The sequence below is a fragment of the Peromyscus maniculatus genome, chromosome 8 (genome assembly GCF_049852395.1).
Source record: "Peromyscus maniculatus bairdii isolate BWxNUB_F1_BW_parent chromosome 8, HU_Pman_BW_mat_3.1, whole genome shotgun sequence".
Classification (NCBI taxonomy): Eukaryota; Metazoa; Chordata; class Mammalia; order Rodentia; family Cricetidae; genus Peromyscus; species Peromyscus maniculatus.
In genome coordinates, this window is record NC_134859.1 from 97,873,722 (window position 1) to 97,893,084 (window position 19,363).

The window sequence follows — 19,363 nt, forward strand, 5'->3', positions numbered from 1 at the left end:
GCAGCAAGAACTTTCTTTAGGTAAAGTCAGGCTAAGAAGGAGGCAAAAGAAAGAGCAGAAGGGCCTGGGCCTTGAGCCATCCTTAAACACAGGCAACTCTAGCCAAACACAGTGTTTCTGGGTGGCGTGTGTGTGTGTGTGTGTGTGTGTGTGTGTGCACATGTGCAGGGGGTCTGGGGGAGGGGAGGCTATCTGTCCTAATTTATTGAGTTCAAGTGACAGCAGCTTTTCAAGTGTCGTAAGAAGAGATACTGGAGAGATGGACAGTGCTTAAATGCATTTGCTAGTCTTTCAGAGTCTACTCCTAGCATTCACATGGTGTTTCACAACCATCTAGAACTCTAGTCCCGGAGGATCTGATACCCTCTTCTGGCTTCCTCTGGCACCAGGCATGCATGCCTTGGTGCACATACAATACATGCTGCAAACCACTCATGCACATAAAATAGAAATAAACTTTTAAAAGAAGGACCACTGGTCATTTATACCCGAAGTGGGTCCTAACCTCATTATTCTCATTATTTCTCATTCTGTTTTCTAGTGGATCAAATTCTAAGTCCCTCTTCCTCTTGTTAGAATTTCAGTATATTTCATGGGAAAAATAATAACAGGGTCAAGTCCATTAGATTTAACTTACAAAAAACAGGAAACAGACTGAGTAAGACTTTGCAGTTACTCACGAATCACAGTTATCGGGTTTGTTTTAAGAGGAAGTATCACAAAAATGCTGATTGAGTCCAGGGTACTGGGCAACTTGGACTTTTTCTCAGACTTTCTGGCTGTGAGATTGCACAGCTTTGGGCAGCTCTTCTTACCTCTGAGGTGTCTTAGCTTGTTTGCAGGGAAGGTAGGAAGGATACAATGGGTTGTTTTGAAGAGAAACTGAAGTAATTAGCACTTAAGGTAAGACTTCAGCAAATGTGGCAGCCATGAAGCTATTGTAATTGACATGCAATAGTCTCAGTCACTATTTCTCTACAACCAGTCAAGTTATTTCATTTAATTCTCATAACTAACATGAAAGATGTTTTCATTCCTGTCCCTTTTTATAGATAGGAACACTGAAGTTCAAAAAGGCTGGTAACTTGGTTAGTATAAATTAAATTAAAGAGCTTGGATTTGAACTTGTAGGTTTCTGACTGCTAGCTAGGATACTTTCAACCACGTTTGAGTATGTAGCCTGCCATGAGCCTCCCCATTCTCGACATACACACTTCTGGTAACTATGAAAGTCCTTTGAATCTGCTGATGAGTCTTAAAAATGACCTTGCCATTTGATAAGGACAACAGTGTGTGCAATCAAATGGCTTTTCCCACACTCCTACCACACTCCATAGAGGATGCAGGGAGGGAAGAGAGGGTCTTTCTGTCAATTGTGAGGAAACAGGAGCTAGCCAAGTGTTCTAACCCTAAAGCAGCCTCTGCTAGGAAACCAGTCTGGGGCAAGTAGTTTATACATGCACATGGGTGGTGGTGGTGGTGGTGGTGGTGGTGGTGGTGGTGGTGGTGGTGGTGGTATGTGCTTGCTTGGAAAACAGTGAGGTGGCTTAAGCACTCAGGGAGACATTTGTGATTCCTCTCTGTCAGAGGGAGGAACATTCAGATTGGGAAAGATGGGTGGGAAACTGAATGGGCATGATCAAAAGGATAATACCATGTTTCTGGCAGGAGCTGTGCTTAATCAAACAGCTCTCTCTCTCTCTCTCTCTCTCTCTCTCTCTCTCTCTCTCTCTCTCTCTCTCTCTGTGTGTAACTGTATTATCCCCATGACCCCATGAGAGAGGCTAAGTATGGATGTAAGGAACAGCATAAGGATGTGTAATTATGGAAACAGAGGGATCTTTGGTGACAACCAGCAGCCTGGAACCTCAGCCATTTTGGTCTTCAGTCTGCAGACTGTAGCTGTGTTATTTAGACTCTCCATGTTCCGATAATTTTCTGTACTCACAGCAGGTGAGAAGCACTTCTTCAGGCCACCAGGGAAGAAAATACAAAACAGGATAATCTGGGAATCTTCTTGGAAGAAGTCCCTTTGGTCCAAAAGTTGAACATATCATAATAGGCTTATCTGTGAACATCAAACGAATGTAAATAACAAGAGGAAGCAGAGAAAAAAAGCATCAATATAGTGATGGTAGTCAAAGCAACCCACATCCCAAACCAGACTCTCTGTCCTTGCAATCAAGACTTAACACAACTTTAAAAAGTATACAGAATAAGATACTTTTATATAAAAATTACAGAGAAGCAAATGAAATTCACCCATAATCTAGCATTCAGGATTAACTAGGAACATTTTGGGATATAGACATTCTATGTATGTGTCTATGTGTGTATGTATATTTGTCTGTTTGTATGTCTGTTTTATGATCATTCACACACATGCAATGTAATTCAATAAAACTTACAAAATGGAAATAATTTTGTTTTTATTCCTCTTAACTGGCATACTCTTATTATTCTTTTAAAATGATTTATTACTACTACTACTATTATTATTCTTAGTACAAGTGTGTGTGTGTGTGTGTGTGTGTGTGTGTGTGTGTGTGTGTATGTGTCTAGGTCAGAGGATAACTTCTTTCACTGTATGTCCCAACATAGATCTAGGTCTGATTTGCATGGCAAGTGCTTTTAACTGTTGAGCCATCTTGTGGTGGTATTGTGTTCCCCAAAATATTGTGTACCTTAATAAACTTATCTGGGGTCAGAGAACAGAAAAGCCACTAGTTAGGCAGTGATAGCACATGCCTTTAATCCTAGCATTCCAAAGGCAGAAATCTATCTGGGATCTCTGTGAGTTCAAGGCCACATTGGAAACAGCTAGGCATGGTGACTCACGCCTTTAATCCCAGGAAGCAAGCCTTTAATCCTAGGGAGTGATGGTAGAAAGCAGAAAGGTATATAAGGCATGAGGACCAGAAACAAGAAGCATTTGGCTGGTTAAGCATGTGGCTGGTTAAGCATTTGGCTGGTTAAGCATGTGGCTGGTTAAGCATTCAGGCTTTGAAGCAGCACAGTTCAGCTGGGATTCATTCTGGATGAGGACTCAGAGGCTTCCAGTCTGAGGAAACAGGACCAGCTGAGGAACTGGTGAGAACTTTTAAGATTCCTGCTACACCATCTTGGCAGCCCATTATTATGTTTCTTTCTTTCCTGAGACAGGGTTTCTCTGTGTAACTACTGGCTGTCCTGTAACTCACTTCGTAGACCAGCCTGGCTTCAAACTCAGATATCTATGTGTCCACCTCAGCCTTGCAAGTGCTGGGATTAAAGGTGTGCACCAACAAGTCTGGCTAACCCATCATTTTTTAGTAATTCAAAAGTAGGCAGGCATGGCAGCATATGTCTATAATGCCAGCATTAAAGAGATTGAGGCAGGAGAATCATAACTTCAAGTCAGCTTGGGCTACATAACACATCAAGGTGACTTTAAGTTGCACAGTGAAACCTTATGACAAACAAAAACAAAACAGAAATAAAACCTAGAAAGTCTATGATAATATGAATGTAAATGTTAATTGATTGCTATTGGGTATAAGGTATTTTGTAATTTTTCCTTCATATATGGATATATATGCATCAGTTATAGCCAAAGAAAAAGCTACTATGAATTTATCAGGGAGGGCGAGACGTGGGAGATGTTGGAGGGAAGGGACATGGAAGGGACTGGAGGAAGGAAAGGGAGGGGGAAATGCCATTATATTTCAATTAACATAAATAAATAAGTTGTCCTTAAATTCATTGTTTTGAAGCTCTAGACAGTTCTATTAGAGTTTCAAAGAGAAAGCCCAGGGTTGGCAAGCTGTAAGTCTCAGCAGCCACCCAGAGGAGGAAGAAGGAGAAAGATGAAGAGAGGGAGCCATGCTGTTTGAGTCAGGCATGGAGGCAGGAGCCCCACCAGGACAAGCAAGCACATGGCAGGGGAAGGGGAGTATTAGAGAGAGATAAGGTGGAAAAGTCCACAGGGCCAGAGACAGCAGACTCAGGCTTTGGCCAGTATCTAAAAGACAAAGACAGGAGAGAAGAAAAAAGACCCAGTGAACCTCCTGGTGAATCTGGAGCGGCTTGTCTGTGGGTGAGACGGGGGTGGGGGGTGGAGTGGGGGGAGTGGGGGGGAGGCCCGACGACGACGGGACACTGCTTTTACAGCAAAGCTAATGCTCGTTTGGTATACGCTTGTTGCACTTCCATGTGGATGCTTAAGAACATTCTGAAAGCTTTTGTTTTAAAATATGTCCAGATACCAAAAGGTCTTCCCCACACATTATTTTCTTATCAGCAATGTATAAACTGCCCAGCTCCCCACTCTTCCTGGATATAATCACTAGTGTTCAAGGAAATATCTAAACATGGGTTTTAAAAACAAAAATGACGAAGCAGTATGATTCAGGCATTCTTAATTTCCAGGTTTCTCCTTAGTTTCAGATGTTAACTGGACACAACGTGGGGTCACCTGGGAAGGGGAGCCTTAACTGAAGAACTGGCTGCATGCTTGCCTATGAGAATTCTCTTGATTTATTGGTGTAGCCAAGTCCAGCCCATTGTGGGTGGCACCACCCCTAGGCAGGTGGGCCTGAGTTGTATAAGAAAGCTATCTGAGCAAGCCAGGAAGTGAGGTCCCCTCTTTGTTCTTGCTTGGATACTTACAACAGAAAGTAAAGGAGAATAAGGCTTTATTGCTGAACTTACTCCTTACCAAATGACTTAAAAAAACACGCAAGGCAGAAGCCCACAGAAGCAGTTATGCCAATGGTATTGTTCATTCAGTTAAAAGAGAGGTCATGTCTTTCTTGCTTTATTCAAAGGAGAGGAAGCTGGCTTCCTTCCAGGTGGGATATCCTGATTGGAAGTTAACTCTGACACTGGGCTCTGCTCTTTCCTTGTGATCGTTTTGATACAAGTTCCTTAAAGAGTGTGGTGTCCACACGTGCGAGTTTGCACACACAATACACTGGACGCATGATCCAGGTTAGTCATCCACTGTGACTTCAGAGTTCCAGGGCAGGGGGAGAGGAAGGAGTCTGAGAAACTTGGGAGTTCTTTCCTGGTAAGTCTGTATCAAAGATCAGTGTTTGCCTCACCAGCAGCTGCTGCATTAACTATTCATGATGATAACAATGAGTAATACATTTTCACAAACTCTTTAGTGCTTGCCAGCAGTGCACTGAATGCTATGCACTATGCTTAGGTCAAAGTCCTTGTGAGACCTTTTACGAAGCCTTTCAAATGATACCTTACATTCTCACCGCTCTTTACAGCAGATCAAATATTTTCATACAGATGAGATCATGCATGGGGAGTGATCAGACAGGAGGGTCCCTCAATATTCTTACCTGTGTTTGAATAGTGCTCAGCTTTCTTCTGTTTCATTGATTTTTGTTGTTGTTTGAGACAAGGCCTCTCTCTATAGTCAAGAATGGTCTAGACTTCACCATGGTTTTCCTGCCTCAGCTCCTTGAGTGCTGTGATTACTGTCTTACATTTATTTATGTTAATATTTTATTCTTAATTTTAATTATGCATTTCTGTGTGAATCTGCAGGTGAGTTTATGCACACAGATATGAGTGTCTTTGGAAACAAGAAGAGGACATCAGCTTCCCCGGAGCTGGAATTACAAGTAATAGTAAGCTGGCTGCTGTGGTGGGTGCTAGGGACTGAACCCATGTCCTATGAAGAGCAGTGTGTGCTCTTAATTACCAAGCTACCTCTCCAGCTCCTGTTTTATGTTTTTTATTTAAATGCTTTTTTTTTAAACAGGCAAACTCAAATCTTTGATCACTTTTGAGATATAATAAAGTAAAAGATTGTTAGATGACACATTTAAATAAAGATAAGACATAAATGTCTAAATCCATAGCAAAATGCGCTTTTACTCACTGTCAATCTTGGTTTAGAAAATCCCCAACTGTCTTTCATACATGACTGGAAGTGTAAGATGTGGTATCCTGGCTCTGATCCAGTGCAAAGGGGAATTTGAAGAGTGGCTCACATATTTGTAATTTTCCAGTCTCAGGCACACACTTCCTATCCTGGCCATTTGTGTTTCCTCAGAGTAGCTAGTAGCACAGGGCAAGTGTTTCTTGCTCTCTTAAAAGCACATATTCAAACACAGGTAAAAATGTGTTTGAGGGACCTTCCAGTCTGATCACCCATCTGTATGAAAACATTTGATCCACTGTAAAGAGCTTGCTTTGGGATGTTTCTTGATGAAAAGTCCAAGGAGATGATTGATTTTGTAACCATGTATTGTCATTAGGGCCTTCTAGACTTACTGTGTTGTGCTAGTGAGATTTGCACTATTTACTTGCCAGACGAAACACTGAATGCTGTCACTCACTACACTATGGCTAAACCTAGCAAACTGGCGTAAATAAAATGGCATAGGTTTTTGTTTTGTGTTTCCTTTTGATCCTGCTTTATGAGTGGCAGTGTTCTCTGTAAGTGTTACAGAGAGATCTGTCAATTCCCTCGAAGAGATGCCTGTGTAGAGGACCACCGCAGGAAACTTTAGAGAGCAGTGAGGTCTTGAGAAGGTCTTTGAACAAAAAGATGGTTTGTAGAACTCATCGGAAACCATCTTGGCTGATGAAAGTGGATGATTCTTGCAAGATCTGCGGGATAATTGGTTAAAGTGAATTAAAAATTCATCCCATTAGGTCCTACAGGTTAAAAGTAATAGTTAAGATCTGCAGGTGCAACTCCGTATGTGATTATTTGCTTATCTCCTGAGACCAAAATGAAACAATGCATCACAATCCTTGGCAAGATGCTGCATGCCTACAATCTTAGAACACCAGTGACAGAGGCAGGAGGATCATGAGTTCCAGGACAGCCTGGGTTTTGTAGTGAGATTCTGCCACAAACAAACAAACAAACAGAAGTAGCATTTAAAAGTCACAGTTAAATGCAAAAGAGAGCTCTCTCAAGAAGAGAGACACATGTGGTATGAGGGGCTCCATACTCACTATGGGTGTCTGGTGAGTTGCTCATTGTGAGAGGTCACCTTGCTCAGAACTAAACACCTCAGAGGGGCTGGAAGCATTTATACAAGCAGGTTATCTGTGGTTCTCATTGTAAGAACTCACACATGACCTCAGGACTCCTAATGACGACACAAAATCCCAGCACTGTTGCCACATCTGCTTATCCTTGTAGGCAGTCCGTGCTGCTTGGGCATTTGAGTTTTCTGTTCCTGCTCTTATAATTCACACATCTATTAAAAATTGCAGAGAGAACATCTGATACCTCTCAAAGCTCTTTCCATATCTATATCTCTGGAGCCACTTCGTATTTTAGATTGCTCTGCCGTGTCCCGTCTGAGGGAGATAATCTCTGTATGTAGTCACTTTCCTCTAAGTGGATGCTTAGGCCTTTCTCATGCTTCTTGTCTGATAATAAGGCTGTAGATTTTAGATGTTTGCTGTGACAGAACAGAAATGCTGCACTAAGAATATTTGAGGTTGGTTGGCTCATCAGCAAGATCAAAACTATGAAATAACATCAAACAACCTGTGCTTACATGAGTAAACGTGAGAAACCAACATTATTCTTGCTATGGAGAGACAAATGGCTTTTCTACTGTATTGAGGGACCTGTGTGCTACCAAGGATTTATACTTATTCTACAGGCAGATTGTATCAACATTTTAATGATCTCCCTCTTCGTTTGATAAAATTGAGGTAAAAATAAATTTCAACATACATTTTAGGCTTTATGAGGACATTCTGTGACATACATACACACTCTCATTATGTCTCAGTTTCTCATAAATCAGTAAAACATTGTAACCTATTCCTTACAGACCAAGTATTGGTGCTTATTTCTATTTTCTTTTGAAAAAATTCATACAATTTATTTTGGTCATTTTTTTCCCCTCTCCCAATTCTTCCCAAATCTTCCCTGTTCCTCCCAACCCCCCACCGACCCAGCTTCATGTTTTTTTCTCTCTTTAAAACCAACTAATAAAAAAACCCAAAAACAAAGAAATATCCACCCCCCACACACAAACACAGAAATCAAAATAAACAAGCAAAAGACCAACAAAGCAAAAAAAAAAATAAGGCAAAACAAAACTCAAACAAAGCAAAATGAGACAAAAAGTCTACCAAAATACCATTGTGTTCATTTTGTGTTGGTCACTTACTGCTGGGCGTGGGGCCTGCTGCTCTTAAGCGTGGTTTGTATACCCACTGAGACTCTGCTGCAGAAAAATGATTTTTCCTTTGCAAACAGGCATTAGTTGCAGATAGCTTCTTGGTTGGGGTGGGAGCCTGCGCCTACTTCCTTCTCTCAGTCCTCGGACCCCATCTGGATTGAACCTGTGCAAGCCTTGAGTGTTTAGCCAGTCTCTGAGTTCGTATGTTGAGTTCATGTGAGTCCTGTTGTTTCTGGAAGACACTGTTTCTTTGGATTCTTCCATCATCTCTGGCTCTTACAATCTTCCTGCCTCCTCTTCTGCATAGCTTCCTGGGCCCTGATAGGAGGAGTTTGATGAAGACATCCCATTTAACACTTAGTACTTTTAATGACTATCTTGACTTCTTGTTCTTTAAATAAAGCTTGGCTGGTATTGACTCTGATACGTGTACAACATCTCATTTGCCATTTTAAGGGTCAATTTTAGGGGGTTGGAGAAATCTTCAGCAGTTAAGAACCTGAGTTCAGTTCCCAGTGTCCATAACAGGTGGTTCACAACTGCCTCAAACTCCAGAGGCAAAAGGATCTTTTGCTTGTAGCTTATGTAGGCAGCTGCACATAAATCTCTCTCTCTCTCTCTCTCTCTCTCTCTCTCTCTCTCTCTCTCTCTCTCTCTCTATCTCTATCTCTATCTCTATCTCTCTCTCACACACACACAATTAAAAAATATAAAAATAAATACATGTTTTTTAAAAAGGTGAACTTAACTCCAAAGATCATCAAAAGAGAAAATCCAACTAAGGGATAGAAGTGATTTGTTACAATATTCTTGGCAAATAAAGAATTGACTAGCAGAAATGACCAGGGTCCCCCCAAAATACTCTATATTGATGGGCTTTAAAATGTTATATACTTGTTTTCTTGTTTAGCAGAAATGGAGACTTTGTTTAAGACCAAATAAGAATATTAAAGGTAACATTATTCTAGGATGATCCATATAAGAAAACAAGTTTCATTTAGGGCATTAAGCCTTTTCCCATTATAAGATAGTATTAGGTGTTTCACAAGAAATGGAAAAATATTTGTTTTGTTCTCTTTTGAAACAGAGTAAAGGATTTGGCTCAGGGTATGTGAAGGGAAAGAATAAAGGGACTGGCTGAAGAGTAACTCTTTGTAGCTATCTAAGAGGGTGGAATCTATCTGATTTGTCTGGTCTAATTTGGAATGGGTAATTGGCTTTAAATCAGAGAGATAACTTAGGTTTTTTTTTTTTTTTTTTTTTTTTTTTTTTAAATTGGTGATGGTGAGTGGTGTATCTGCCTATCTGGGAAAGGAGCTATGTCTTTGAAGGGTGCTGTGGAGTAAATCTTCAGACAGTGTAATTTAGAGTGTTACTCTCGCTTCCTGAGTGCTGCTTGAAATCTTAACATCTCCGGGAAACTTGCGTAGATCCCCATGAGTTAGAGACTCTTAGTTTTGTCCCTGGCAGAGAGGCAAGGGATTTCTAGGTACTCAGGCATAGGAAATAGGACATCTTGCTCGTGCGGGACTGAGGTCCACACTGTGCAAGGGAATCAGCCTTATTGTGGTAGCTGTTGCTTAATTGAGTGTCTGAGCAAGCGCCAGGAGACTATGTGTGATTTACTTTCTATTTACAAAAGGAAGAGGACTCAGCCTTGCCACCTCATAGGCAGTCAGTCAGTATTTATGGAATACTTATGGTGCTCTTTAAATTGGGCACATTCCTTCTTGGGATATAAAAATGAACAACCAGAAGTTTCTTAAGTAAGAATTATTTGAAATAATTCTGACAAGACAAAATGTCAACTTTAACTTTTGACCCTAGCATTTCTTTCAAGCACAACCTAGGTCAAAGTTTTTGCAGTACTAACTATTTAGGGCAAAGTGGTCATAGTAAATCTTTACTTCTTAACAGCCATATCTATAAAACAGTAATAATTTATCAAAGAGATACTTAAGATTTTGCTTTCATGTACTGGTTGATTCATGAAGAAAAGTTAATCACTGACATTTGTCTGTGGCTTTCCAGCCTTTTCCTATAGTGAGGAGTCGATCCATGGGAGAGTCAGAAGGATGGCTCAGCCCATGAATGTGCTTTCCCCTTGATGATGCAGGCTTTAGGACCGAGTTCATTTCTTGAAATCCACATCAAGATGGAAGGTGAGAACTGACTCCACATTTGTGCCTTGCCACATGTGCTCACACAACAACAACAACAATAACAACAACTACTACTACTAATAGTAATGATAATAACTGTGAAGTTTACACAGGAATGAATCAATCATGGAGAAAATATTTTTAAAAAATTAAGAAACTTTTCTTTTTTTTCTTTTGGTTTTTTTGAGATGGAGTTTCTCTGTGTAGTTTTGGTGCCTGTCCTGGATCTTGCTCTGTAGACCAGGCTGGCCTCAAACTCACAGAGATCCGCTTGGCTCTGCCTCTCAAGTGCTGGGATTAAAGGCATGCACCACCATCACCTGGTGAAACTGTTTTTTTTTTTGATTATTTATTTTTATTTTATTTGCATTGATGTTTTGCCATGGGTGTCAGGTCCCCTGGAACTGGAGTTACAGACAGATGTGAGCTGTCATGTGGGTGCTAGGAATTGAACACTGGTCCTCTGGAAGAGCAGTCTGTGCTCTTAACCACTGAGCCATTGATCTGCTTGAGGGGTTCCCTGGCGGTATAGAATCAGGATACATCCCTGGTGCATGAGCTGGCTTTTTGGAGCCTACTTGCTATGATGGGACACCTTGCACAGCCTTGAGACACGGAGAGGGCTTGGACCTGCCTCTACTGAATGGACCAGGCTCTGCTGACTCCCCATGGGAGAACTTACCTTCTTGTAAAAGGAAATGGGGGGGGGGGTTGTGGGGGGAAGACTGGAGGGGTGGGAGGAGGGAAGAGGGGGATCTGTGATTGGTATGTAAAATGAATAAAATTTTTTTTAATTAAAAAAAAAACCAAAATAGAACAAAACAAAACAATTTAAGAAACTGGGCAAGAGTGAGCAAGGTGGCTCTGATGCTACAGAGACTTGCTACCAAGCCCCTGGTAACTGAGTTTGCTGCTAGAACCCATGTGGTGGGAGGAGAGAGTGTACATACCTCCCCATACCTCTATACCTCCCCCTCACATACAATAAATAAATAATTGTAAAATTTCTCCAAGTCTTTGTTGATACAATAAATCAAATGTAATAAAGTATGGGAGAAAAAAAAGAATTACTAAAATTAAAAAAAAAAAAGCTTCTCAGCTACCCCACCCCACCCCTCTCCCAGCAAGACTTTCCATTTCTCTCTACCTAAAAATCCCCAAGTCAGATAATACTCATGACTGTGTCCTGTCTTCCCAGAAACCTCTGCTAATCTGGAGCACTGGCCTTGGGCTTGCTCAGACTTGACTCTGTGCCCATTCCTTTTGCCTGTGTTCTGATCCCCGTCACATGCCAGCTCTTTGGGTTTGTTCCTGCTTTTGCTTGGCCTCTCTAGACTTGTGCATACTCCCCCCAAAAAGCTCCATTACAGTCAAAGTGTGCATCCCTGCTCCCCTGCCTGTTGACTTCAATTCCTGTCTCCTACTGGTTCTGCCCTGGTCTTGGCATCATTTTAGTGACTACTGTTCTCATCCCATGTTTTAGATCATGTCTTCTTTCATTGCATAGCCTACTTCAGCAAACTGTGTGCTAGAACCAACCCTCCCTTCTTTAAAAACATTTTTTTAAGGTTTATTTTATGTATATGGGTGTTTTCCTCTCATGTATGTGTACCATGTGCATGCTTAGTGCCTGCAGAGGTCAGAAGAGAGCATTGGATTCCCTGGAACTGGAGTTAGGATGGTCGTGAGCTGCCATGTGGTGCTGGGAACTGAACTCAGGTCCTTGGCAAAAGCAACAAATGCCCCTAACCACTGAGCAACCTCTACAGCTCCACCTCTACCCTTCTTTAAATTGCCTTTGTCCAGTATTTTCTCACAGCAATGAGAGATAGAAGCTTTCTCACTTGGAGGTCTGCTCACAGTACAGAAATAATGAGAGAGAAAGGAAGGGAAAGAGACAGAGACACAGAGAAAGTGACAGAGAGACTGATGAGGGGAGGGGAAGATTGAGATCTAATTCAGTGTATAAGAGCACTTGCGAGGGGCGGTGGTGGTGCGGGTCTTTAACCCCAGCACTCGGGAGGCAGAGCCAGGTGGATCTCTGTGAGTTTGTGGCCCACCTGGTCTGCAAAGTGAGATCCAGGACAGTCACCAAAACTACACAGAGAAACCCTGTCTCGAAAAACCAAAAAAAAAAAAAAAAAAAAAAAAAGCGCTCGCATGCAATCTAATCCTTTAACTTACTTGACCTCAGGTTCCAACTTGTAAAATATGATAAATATTAACTTAACTACTTGATCTGCATCCTAGGATGGTTGTATGTGTCCAAATTAGAATGTTGCTAATAGCATGATTTAAGTGCTGTGACTACAATTTCACCATTATAGTCATTATCAAACCCCTAGGTGACGGGCTTCCACCTTTTCCACCTCTGCTTCCTATAAAATAGGAAATCACCAAATGAAGAGTCCCGTGTCTTTAGGATGCTGCTCTGTGAATCACAGATTTGTCTCCACGAATATGACGATCGCAAACAAAGAGAAAGACAACCCTGGCTACATCAACACATCCTTTTCTATTTTAAACTCAAAGCCAATCACCCAAAACCTCAAAAACCCAAATCGAATTTAGGTCCTTCCGATCTCACGTCCAAGCCTGGGCTTTCCTAGAGGTGGCCTGCTGGGAAAGCGTCTGGGCTCCTCGCCCAGGCTTGTTCCAGTGGCTTTTTCCTCTCCCGCCCCACGCCTTCCCCCCCAGCACACCTGTTTGCAGAGCTCTTTCCTCTCTGCCCGGGCTTCTTGACTCTGGTCATGACCACCTGTTAGGGATGACGCAGATGCTGCTCTACGCACATCCTCGTCTTGTTGCTGTCTTCAGGATCCCCAACTGGGCTGATTCACCTCACAGGGGGTTATTTTTAGCCTTTATCTCTTAGGGGTTCTGTTTTCTTTCCGCCACCTTTTGACCTGGTAGCTGGAAATAAAGTTTGCCTTCCATAAAGACGAGAAAGTTGTCAGCCATTTCCTGCCTGCATGAAAGGACAGGCCAGCAGAGGCTGGGAAGTGGCTGAAAAGGCTCAATTCCTTAGTTCTGGAAACACACTCACCTCAGGAGTGGCTCTTCAGTCAACTGTGTACATTGCCCAGAGCCATTGCCTGGAGCAGGCCACTGGCTTTTCAAAGGGTCTTGAGTATGTTCAGGGAATGAAGAAGAATTTTTTCATCTCCTTTTGATTATGATTACTAAAGTTAAACATCTGAGTAGTTTGACTTTTGAATTTTTTTTCTTTTTGAAATAATCTTTAAAAGGGAGTAACCAATGAATATCTGCTTGGATTTAAGGCCCACTCCATGAAACGAAACACATCCTTGGCTGGCCAAGAACCTGAGACCATACAGGCCAGGGACCTAGGGGAAAACCAAATGCTACTGTTCTACTAAAGGAACATAGCAACAAAATGACTCTTAATGACAGCCCACTCTACTCATAGATCAGTGTCTTGCTCAGCCATCATCAGACAAGCTTCCTCCTGCAGTAGATGGGAACAAATACAGAGACCCACAGGGGAACAATGTACACAGAAGAATCCTAAATGGGATGTCTTCATCAAATCCCTCCCATCAGGGCTCAGCAAACCCTGTGGGAGAGGAGGCAGAAAGATTGTCAGACACAGAGAGGGTGGAGGACAACAAGGAAACAAGGTCTTCTAAGCACAATAGAGCTGACCCACATAGGAACTCATAGAGACTGTAGCAGCATGCACAGGGGCTGCACCAGATGGGGTCCCAGAGCTGAAAGAAGTAGACACACACCCCCATTCCTAACCCAGACACTATGTCCAGTTGATAACCACTTGCAAATGAAAACTCAGTTTTCTCCAATGGAGTCTCACTAGGTATACAAACCACTCTTAAGGCCAAGATCTATGCCCAGCAGTAAATGGTCAATGCAAAATGAACTCTATGGCAATTTTGGAAGTTTTTTGTCTCATAATGCTTTGCCGGGACATTTTTTTCCCTTACAGAACCTTTGCATATATATTATGGTTTTTGGTTTTGTGTTTTTATGGGGTTTCTGCATGTAAGAATGTGTGTTTCTGTGACTATATGTGTTTCTTGCGCTTTTTCTTTGGCTCTTTTTCTTCTTTTTGTTTTATTATATTCCAGTTTGTTTGTCCTTGTTTTATCTTATTTTGTTATTTTTTAATACCTGTTTGTTTTCTGATGAGAGAGTGAAAGAAATGGTGTGGAGTGGGATGGATGGAGATGTGGGGAGAATCTGGGAAGAGTTGGGGGAGGAGAAACCATAATCAGAATATAGTGTATGAAAAAAATCTATTTTTAGTAAAAATAAAAATAGAAAAAGTTTGCATGTGGGATTTAGGCTAGCTTAATGGTAGAGTATTTGTCTAGAATGTGTGAGGCCCTGGGTCCCATCTCCAACACTACCTAATTCAACCAACCAACTAGCCAACCAACTAACCAACGAATCAAACAGTTAATCAATCAATCAGTCATCAATCAAACAAACAATATTCATAGGAAAAGAGAGGCATTTTTGCTTTTTTCACATGAAGTCATATAAAATGCAGCTTATTGGGCAAGACATTTAGTTTCTATTATGGGAAAGCATTTAGAAAATTGGAAAAGTCTAGGTATTTTGAAGGCTTAAAAAATGTTGTTTGACTTTCTCCCTTCTGGAATATTCATACATAAAATTTGAGTAGAATAGGAAACTATAAACAAAGATGTGAACAATATTCAGGGGCCTGCCATCTTCTTCAACAACAGAATTCAGTTGTAATTCACCCAGTTGCTTATTGGTAATTTTAGAGTGTTGTCAATGCTGCTGCTACTAATTTTCTTTAAAAATAGATTTAACAGATATTTACTTCATTTTTATGTGTGTCTGTGTGTATGTGCATGCATGTGCAGGTGCCTGGGGAGGTCAGAAGAGGGCACCAGATTCCCTGAAGTTAGAGGTACAGGTAGTTGTAAGCTGTCTGACATCAGTTCTGGGAACCAACTTCACATTCTCTGCAAGAGAAGTGTATACTCTTAACTCCTGAGCCCATCTCTCCAGCTTCCATGACATATTTTTTTTTTCTATGCCATTTTCTTAGTGAACGTTTCTATTATATATCCTTCAGATTACATCCTAAATGTCAAGTTGCTGACCTAGGAAAAACACATTAAATTTTTTTACTAAAATTGAGTTGACAAATGAAATCTGTATACATTTATAGTATGTAACATGATGCTTTTAATAATTGTGAAACTATCAAGTCAGACTAATGTATTGATTACTTCATATGCTTATGACTTTTGTTATAACTGATATTCATAGGAATTTTCCAGTATACAATGTGTGAACAATAGTGATCCATCTTCAGAAAGGTAACCAATTTGTAGTGCCTTCATAAGCAGGTAAAAGTTTCCATTTTATCAACCTTGCCGATAGAGAGTTTGTTTTACTAATATTTGCTCTATCTATCATACTCATTGTGTAATATGTACATTCTTCAATATATTTCTCAGCTACTCACACCAATCTTTAATGATTTGCTTGTTTTTCATTTTTAGCTTTTTTCCTATATGGTATCTTTGATTTTTTTAATATTATTGTTATTTATTTATTTATTGCTCTTGTATCTACACATATCTTTTTAGATTGTCTTTCAGACTCATTACATCAGTTTTTGTTTGTTGTTTTTATTTTTGCCATATATATGTATATTTGTATATTGTATATGTATATATATATTTGTATATGTATATGTATATAAATATATGTATATTTTCAGTTTTTAAGTATGTAGCCCTTTTGGGTTTTTACATTGTGGTTTTTGCTTTTTGTGTTTCCCATTGGACATCTCTTCATGCAGTCTGCTTCTAGGTAGGCTTTGGAGCTAGCAGGACAGACACCAAGGGGCCAGATGACCTGTCTAGTTCTGTTAGTGGGATGGTAGCACACATCGAACAGTGCAGCTTGGGGGTTGGAGGAATTTGGGAGCACAGAGCTCTGCACTGATTCCATCCAGGGGGAGAGAAAGGTGATTATTTCCCTTTCTCATCTTCAAAATGAACACAATCCTGCGTTGATACAGATGCTTGAAACAAGGGAACTGGGGCTGGTCCTGTCCTGCTTCCTGTTCGTAAACTCTCCTCAGAGAAGGGGTTTTCAGGAGGCAAAATGGGCACTGACCCTGGCCTCTCTGTTCTTTGCTTTGGATGCATTTTTTTTTTCAAGAAATAGCTTGTGTTCCTATGTCTTCATTACATAATACATTTTGGAAAATAATTAGTTTTATGGCAAGATGAACGTTTGTTTATTCAAGGGGTATTACTAAAAACACTGGGATGCTGAGATTCCTGGAAAAGTGGGGTTCTCCTTTGAACTTCTTTGAATGAAAACCTTTTGAGAGGTTTCTTGTCATTTCTACACTTAGCTACTGAAGAAAGATTCAGTCAGTATTAAAAAACAGCAGTGACAAATTGTCCCACATTTCATTAGCACACTTAAAATTTGAGCTACTTGTTGGGGATCTAGGGACACAGGCAAAGACAGTCCATCAAGAACATTCTGCCGATCCACCATCCAACATCTTCCTTCATGTGTTCCTGCTCTCCGGTAAGTAATGATGTTCCTCCTTCGTCTCTTTACAAGGAAGGCAAATTTCCAAGGAAGCTTATTCTCTCAATAAATTATGACTCACTTCTCGATGGTGATCACATGCACAAAGTAAAGCAAACATACAGCCAGTGAACCAGGCAATCTATGGATGAGGTGTTCACCCTTGCTTTCCTCATCAGAATATCCAAAATCTACCTGGCTATTTCATTCTGAATTATACAGAAATGAGAATTGAATCACATCTAAGTCATTTTAATGTGACATTATGGTGATAGATAGAGACACAGTCTCTATTTTAGGACTCCATTCTTTGTGGCCATAATCTGACAGCTAACCTATGAATATTTTTAAGCTCTGTAAAATAACTCTATTTCCAATTTCTTGATAATCTCTTATTTATTGTGTAACACAATTAAATTTTGCAAACTTGATAATACATTTGTTGGGGGATTTTAGTGTTTGAGTTCAACAACCCCCTTATGTAAGTCTTTCAAACACACGAGAGAAAATGTGCACATCTTCATGAGCCGTTTTGCAGCTTTGGGATGCGGGATATGATTTAAAATAGCATTTTGATTTCATTTATTTTGGAGTTCTGATAGTGTCCTTGATGACCTCGGTGTGTAGGAGCAGCCAGGGCCAAGAAACTGTTTTTTTTCCGGCTTTCAGACGTCAGATTGCTTCCTTTCACACCTTGGAATGTCAGAAATTTATTAACTTCTTTCTTGAGGAGATGTTTTTCTCTTAGAACATGATGATTGCGGTAGGGGCATTCTGTTTACTTGTTGTTGAGTACTTTTCCAAACTCACTCACAATTAAGAATAAAAAGCAGGGCTGGCCGTTGTTGTGGTCTGTAGACTTTACAGCTGGCTAGGACTACTGATTGCTTTTCTCCCTCGGAGCTGGCATAGCACCTTTGGATCCCGGAAGAGCCAGTCCTCAGGGAGGAAGCTTCGAGGTCTGTTCCTATTTGATTCCTCCAAGTCCTGTGTCTGATGTGTGTTGTGTATTAAGCAATAGGGTCTTACCATCAAGTTCTGGGGGGCAACAAAGCGCAATGGCAATAACCTGCATTGTTGGAGAAATCTCTTGGACTACCCTGATCAGCAACTTAAAGGAAGGCTTCCCATGCCTGATACTGAGGTTTGTGTTAGATAGTCTTATGACTCTCACAAGGGCATTATCACTTCAAGTGCTATAACTTTATACACACACACACACACACACACACACACACACACAATCTATGTGTTTTTAAGTAAACATAAATATTGTAGAATATTATCTTAAGATGTGTTACATTTGTTTATGCTGTGGAATATTTGTTTAATGATGCAAAGATATATTGCATTCCTTTATGTTGCATTTGTTTAACTCTGTGAAGCTGTGCTACTTTGCCTGTTTAAAACATCTGATTGGTCTAATAAAGAGCTGAATGGCCAATAGCAAGGCAGGAGAAAGGATAGGCGGGGCTGACAGGAAGAGAGAATAAATAGGAGGAGAAATCTGGGAGCAGCAAGGTCAAGAAGCAAGAAAAGAAGGAGAGAGGATGTTAGGGTCCAGCTACCCAGTTACACAGCCAGCCATGAAGAAAGAAGTAAAGAAAGGCATACAAAATAGAGAAAGATAAAATCCCAGAGGCAAATAGGTGGGATAATTTAAGAAAGATTGGCTAGAAACAAGCCAAGCTAAGGCTGTATGTGCATAAAAAGAAAAAAGTCTCCATGTGTGATTATTTGGGAGCTGGGTGGAGGCCCCCCAAAAGAGTAAAGAGCCAAAAGAGTAAAGAGCCAAAAGAGTAAAAAACAACCAACTACACATAAAATACAATTTCTTTATGGTCTTTAAAAATATTCTGAGTGTTATTTATTCATCTCTTCCTCTATATTACCCTTTTTCCCCATTTTACAGTTAAAGTTCCCCACCCATTTCTCCCTACATAGCTCCTGTGTCCCACTACAACCCCTCTTAAGCTTCTCTTCTGTCATGGTCCTTTTTGATTTTCCTTATTTCTGCAGTTACTCCAGGTTATATATGTATATCTAAAGCCTGCTTGATAAGATATTACTAATGGTGCAACAGTGGTACTTATGTCTTAGTGTATTTATTGGACTTAAGGCTCACTCAAGAGGTAAGAATTCATGTCTGGATTTGTAAACATAGCTAATCACCCATGGGTGTTAAGGTCATGGATGGTCATGGATACTAAAGGAAAACCTATGCCTATCGCTTTCCTAAACTAATATAATTTTTAACTGCTTTCTAAATATTTAATGGTGTATCTCTCACCCATCTTCAAATGCTCTTTTTGTACCAGATGGGGACTCTTACAGAAATCCACAACTGGTAAAATGCCGAGGACAAGAGACTGTCAGGTGCATAATCCCAATGGACACATCTACAACACAACCCTTGTACTTGAGGCTCAGGGAAGTAGACATATTTTTAGAGCCAAAGTACCAGGATAGCTG